The sequence below is a fragment of the Diplotaxodon limnothrissa genome, linkage group LG11 (assembly GCF_057381915.1).
Source record: "Diplotaxodon limnothrissa isolate DT_005_m linkage group LG11, D_limnothrissa_male_GT1.1, whole genome shotgun sequence".
Taxonomy (NCBI): Eukaryota; Metazoa; Chordata; class Actinopteri; order Cichliformes; family Cichlidae; genus Diplotaxodon; species Diplotaxodon limnothrissa.
The window spans coordinates 1,768,593-1,774,976 of NC_140606.1; positions in this window are offsets into that span (position 1 = coordinate 1,768,593).

Below are 6,384 nucleotides of genomic sequence, written 5' to 3' on the forward strand. Positions count from 1 at the left end.
AGCCCGGGACAGTCCACCCAACCCCACCACAGAGAAAACTGCACCCACCCCACCATCCACTCATCTTCCAGACTACATAAGACAATAAACACCCAGGCTGAGATCTTCCTCCACCTCTCCTGTATCTCCCCCTCCTGCAGAGGGAGCTCCTGAGGAGAGGAAAGCTCCTGCAAGATGTGACAATCTCCCCCACCAGTTGAAGAGCCCCCCAGGTGGCTCGACGCACCGGCGGCACCCTGCTCCAGGGCCGGGCCCCCATGCACCCACCCTCCCACAACCCCGGCAACACACCAACCAGGACCCAAGCCCCCGAGGCCCGGTCCGGGTCCCAGCCCAGAGACGGAGCGCCCCCAGAACCTCACGCCCATCCCGGACCCACCCAGGGGCAGCCAGGCTACCAGGTCAGTAACCCACGTCCGTCAGCACAGACCCTCCCCTAGCCCCGCTGCACGCAGCCGCGAGGAAACAGTCACCGGAGAGCCAACAGAGCCCCTAACCGGACATGACCGCTACCCCGGGTTGAGCCCCCCAAGGAAGATGCCTCCGGGGAACCCCCCGACGCCCTAAGCCTGTCCCTACCCCCACACCAATCACAACAGTGAAGGCGGGACCAAACTATGACCCCCCACCCCCACTAGGTGATGGAGCTGATCAAAGGAGCCCAGAGCAATTGATCTGATGTGGTGGCAGAGGCTGTATCAAGACTAATGTAATCTAATAGATAATTTCTATATTGGTTAGAATTAAGATTATTTTTATTTTTCCAGTTCATGAGGACAGTTTTCTTGGCTATGCATAGGGCAGTGAAAACCATATGGGCCATATTCTTTTCTGAAGTGACATTATCTAAGCTGCCCAACTGGCCTATAAATTAAAAAAACAACAATTAGAAAATACAATATATAAAATAAAGGACCCTCAAACAAATAACATTGTGTATAAACTTGAAGATATTCAGTCAACCTTCCTAAAATTCTACAAAGAACTATACACACAACCTAGAGTGGACACTAAAGGTATGATATCTTTTTTAGATTCATTCGACTTACCAAAGTTGAATGAAAAACAGAATATAACCCTAATTGAGGACATATCTGAATTTGAAATTAAAAAAGCTATTACAAAATTGAAACCGAATAAATTCCCAGGCCCAGATGGATTCCCATCAGACTGGTATAAAGAAATGAAAGAGGTACTGATTCCTTTGATGAGAACATCATTCAACTATATTTTAAAGACGGGAGTAATTCCCCCATCTTGGAATGAGGCTTCTATTTCTATAATAGCTAAAGAAGGAAAGGACAGGCTTGACTGTGGAAATTACCGCCCCATTAGTGTTCTTAACCAGGACTTTAAGATATTTACATACATTCTTGCCAAAAGAATTGAAAATATTCTTGTTCAGATAATTAGTTTGGATCAGACTGGTTTTATTAAGCAGAGACAAACGCAAGATAATGTTCGCCGAACACTACATGTTATTGATTATGTTAGGAAAAATAAAATTCAGATGGTCCTTATGAGCTTAGATGCAGAAAAGGCCTTCGATCGGGTTAATTGGGAATTTTTATACAAAGTCATGGATAAATTCGGATTCCATCGTTTATCAGGATTATACAAGCACTATATAAATCACCAAGGGCAAGAATCAAAGTTAATGGGGCGCTTTCGAATGTTTTTAACCTACAGAGAGGGACACGTCAGGGTTGTCCTCTAAGCCCCTCACTCTTTGCTCTCTTTATAGAGGCCCTGAGTCAAAGTGTAATACAAAGCAATACTATTACTGGAGTCAAGATCATGGGTCGAGAGCATAAGATTTCCTTGTTTGCTGACGATATTTTGATTTATTTGACAAATCCAAACACTACTTTCTCCAAGCTATTGTCACTTCTGGAGATCTTTAGTTCAATATCGGGTTATAAACTAAATATATCGAAGACTCAGATATTAACTTTTAACTATGAGCCCAATTATGAAATTAAGGCTAAAGCCAATTTGAAATGGGAGACAGAGCAGATGAAGTATCTTGGAGTAAATATTACTAAAGATTTATCTAAGATATACAATGAAAACTTTAATCCTTTAAGTTATAAAATAAATGAGGATATTAAAAGATGGAATTTATTACCATTTTTAAATTTTGAATCACGTATAGATACAGTTAAAATGAATATCTTGCCTAGGATGCTCTACCTGTTCCAAACACTCCCTGTAGAAATAACTGACAAACAATTTCGGGAATGGGACAAAATAATCTCTAGGTTTATATGGCAGGGGAAAAAACCACGGATTAAGTACCAAAATATTCAGATGGCTAAAGACAAAGGAGGGTTGGGGTTCCCATGTTTGAAAGACTATTATTATTGAGGACATTAGTGTGTTGGTGTAATGTAGATTATCAAGCGAGATGGAAAGAACTAGAACTAGAAACAGTGACCTTAAAAGATTCTCCAATTCAGGCAATTCTAGGGGATGTGAGACTTATTAAAAAACAAATTCATCAAGGAAACCAATGGATTAACCTACCTTTAAAACTCTGGTTACAATTTCTTAATAAGAATGATTGGATTGAAGAGGTTAGGATTTTAAGATGGTGCGCTTTTGACAGTGATTTTTTACCTAATGAATTAGACGTAAGATATAAAAAATGGTCTGGACAAGGTTTAACGGCATATTGTATGTTTTACGATAAGGGAATTCTTAGGGACTTCCAATCAATAAAAGATCAATACCAGTTAAGTAAAACGGACTTTTTTAGGTTCTTACAAATTAGGCATCATCTATATAATTTTATACCTAAGAGAACAGATCTTTTTTCTTTACCTGTTCTGAGTATATTTGTCAAGGCTTATCAGGCTGACACAGGCCTTAAGGTGATTTCAAGATTGTACAAGGGTATACAAGAGGTTAAGAAGTGGAATACTACCTACATCAAAAAAAAATGGGAAAATGAAACAAATATAGCAATATCAGACAACATTTGGTATGAGCAGTGCGCTTTTCAGTGGAGAATTTCTAGTTCTAATATATGGAGATGTTATGGTTGGAAGAGTATCTGTAGGTTTTTTATTACCCCTGCACAAAGTAAACATTACTTTAATCACTCTAATTGCTGGAGAAATTGTGGGGCCCAAGGAGTAAAACATTTCCATCTGTTCTGGTCTTGCCCAAGGATCAACATTTTTTGGGTATTGATCCACTCTGAGTTGCAGATTATTTTTGGTATGCAGCTTCCCTTTAATTGGGACGAACTTTTGTTTGGATATTTATACTCAGTAAATGTAGATAAAATGTCTAAGCAGTTGTATGGTATTCTGAGTTTGGCTGCCCGTAAAATTATTACCAAGAAATGGCTTAGTGCGAAAATTCCATCACTGGGTGATTGGCATGAGACTGTACATGGGATGTTTAAAATGGAAAGAATTACCTTCATTAAAAGACTCCAGTTTGATATATTTAGTGAAATTTGGGGTAAATGGAAACACTACATCCGGTTAAGGAGACCCGATCTTGTTTGAATCTCTGTAACTATATATGCCACATTTTTGAATCGTTATGTGTTTATATGTATATGTTAGTATGTATGAGACTATAAGTGAACAGTGTTTAGTTTTCTACAGTTTATTTTCTTCTATTCACTGCAACTGAGAAGTAACACTTACCTCTTTAGCATTTATGGAGCCTGACTTCTTCAAAGGGATAGAAAGGTGATAGAGAGAAGTAAGACAAAAAGGACAAGATAGGAGAGAGCAGAGCGGAGAAGAGCGGAACATTTTTCTTTTCTTTCATTCCTCCTTTTGGTTTCGCTAACATGAGGCTAACTGCACAGCCCCCAGGAGGCCCTGAGACAGCTGTATCAGTCAACCAGCAAAACTTCTAAAGTTATGTTTTACCCTTTTGACACCCCCTGCTGAGACAGGCCCACCACGGGTCGATCAATCCTGGGCGTGTGTCTCGCGGTTAGCTGACTGCCTTAGCTGCCCAAGTGATGTCAGCAGTTTTTAGCCATAGCCAGTGACTGGTCCTCTCAGCAGTGTTAGCTAGCTCTCTTATAGCCTAATGTTGTGCCTGTCCTCTGATCCCAAACTCCCTGAGTAGTTTTGCTGTTGTATTGGCAACAAAGCTTCTGCACCCAACTTCCACCGGGCGCAGCTTGATCTTCCAGCCTCTGTCCTCTGCCTCAGCTGCCGAGTTGGCATACCGCAGCTTCTTACGCTCAAATGCCTCCTCAATTGCTTCCTCCCATGGTACCGTCAGCTCAATGACACACGCAAGTTTTTGGGAGTTAGACCAAAGGACGAGGTCTGTTCGCAGAGTACTTGTTACGATCTCTGTGGGAAAAATTAGGCTCTGGTCCAAGTCCACTTGCATCCGCCAATCCCTGGCAACCTTCAGCGTGACCAGCTCCGGGGTTGAGCGTCTTGTCCTCGGCTTGTCTCCCTCCTGGACAAATATTGATGGGTCGTGAAAGGTTGAGCGTTGATGGATTTCCTTTTGCGCTCAACTTACTCGGCTAGACACCTGAGGACCTGGTTGTGTCTCCATGTGTACCTGCCCTGAGTAAGGCTAGTCCTACAACCAACCAAGATGTGCTTGAGTGTGGCTGGGACTGTACACAGGGGGCAGGATGGGTCCTTTCCAAACCACAGCTGCAGATTTATTGGGGAAGGCAGCACATCGTATGTCGCTCGGATGATGAAACTTAGTCTATTAGACTCCATTCCCCAGATTTCACTCCATGAGCGTTTCCTCTTTTCCACACTCTCCCAATTCATCCAGCAACCCTGCTTGGCCACCCATATGGAAAGAAATAGAAAAAAACAGATGTGGCCTACTTCACGTAGTGAATCATATAAGGCTGATATGGTTTACTCATGAAAGTGGCCACTTTCATATATTGTTCTAGGAAGTATCCAAAACATACAAGTTTCATTTATATAATTTTTCTAAGGATCTTATATCTGTTTTCACTCTTGCATGCTTTTCATACAAGTTTCACACAAGACAGATACAAACTTTATAAGATTTATATATATCTTTTCCATATGGGCAGCTATGGCTGTGGCATGTCTGGCTGTTTCCTCCTGTCGCTGCACCTCCTCCACTACCATTTCTCGACGTTCGGTTACAGATGCCTGTTGCCACCGAGGTGTTACTGCTCCTAGACCAAATCCTCCTCTGCCCTGTTGGACGTGACCTACCACATCACGATGCTGAAGAGCAGATTTGGCCTGTAGCACAGATGTAGCTGGGGTCCACTTCCTCCCCGTTGCTAGGGTGTGAGCAGCGCCTCTCACTACGGGGTCCCGGGAGTCCGTGAGTGACATCTCAAGCCACTTCTTAACGTAGGAGCTCACTAGCCTCTCTAGTCAATTGGCATGATTGAGTGAGACTTCGTACATTGTCAGTGGCCACAGTAGTCTGGGTAACAACCCAAACTGGAAGCACCAGAGCTTCAGTTTCCCTGGGAGTGCAGTGTTGTTAATCCGCTTCAGTTCATCAGTCAAGTTCTGCCTTAGTTGTTCTAGTTGCCATGTCCCAGGCAGGGCTTCTTATGGGTTTTTCAAGGGTGCGAAGCCGAGTCTTCAATTCAGTAATCCTGGCCTCCAGAGCTGCAAACAGGCTACATTTATTACAAGCGTCATTACTGCTAAAGGAGGCCGAGGAGTAACTAAACATCTGACACAATGAGCAGGAAAGTGCAGGAGGGACAGGAATCTGGATTTTATTTGGTTTCCACTTTACACAGGGAAATAAAAACCCTCTTCTTCATGTTCTGACAACCAAATTGTTTGTTAATCTGTAATCACAGTAGGGCTGTTCGATATAACGATGTATGTCGGATGACGATATAAAAACATCTATCGTTTCATTTTACGCTATTGTTTGTTTCGTGGTGTCGCAAAATAAACTGTTTACGGCAATATTTGTTCATGGTTCTGATGTCACTGTGGTTATTATTAATTTCTTAAAGTTCTCTCTTTCTCTTATATTTAATATAACCACACTACAGACGGACAAGCGCCTGTTTTTATGCGTTGTCGTTAGCAACAACGACGGTAACACCATCGCGTGTCCGCTTGTTTATGTTCCACATAAACCTTTCACAATAAAGCTCAAGATCCTGTTGAGACTTTTCAAAATAAACTGAATCACGTGAAAGAGCAGATTATTTACGGATGAGAAGTAAAAAAGAGCCGCCAGGTGCTAAAAAATAAAGCTTAGACTCAAACGTTAGAACAGGCTTTCCCCCGCAGCCGTGTAATAAATACTCACAAAGAAAACGGCGCCGTTACAACTTATGTCTAAAAATGTATCGTTTCATGCATCGGTTAAAACTCGACTCCAGCTACACGACGCACAGCTGGAAACACTTAACGCAAG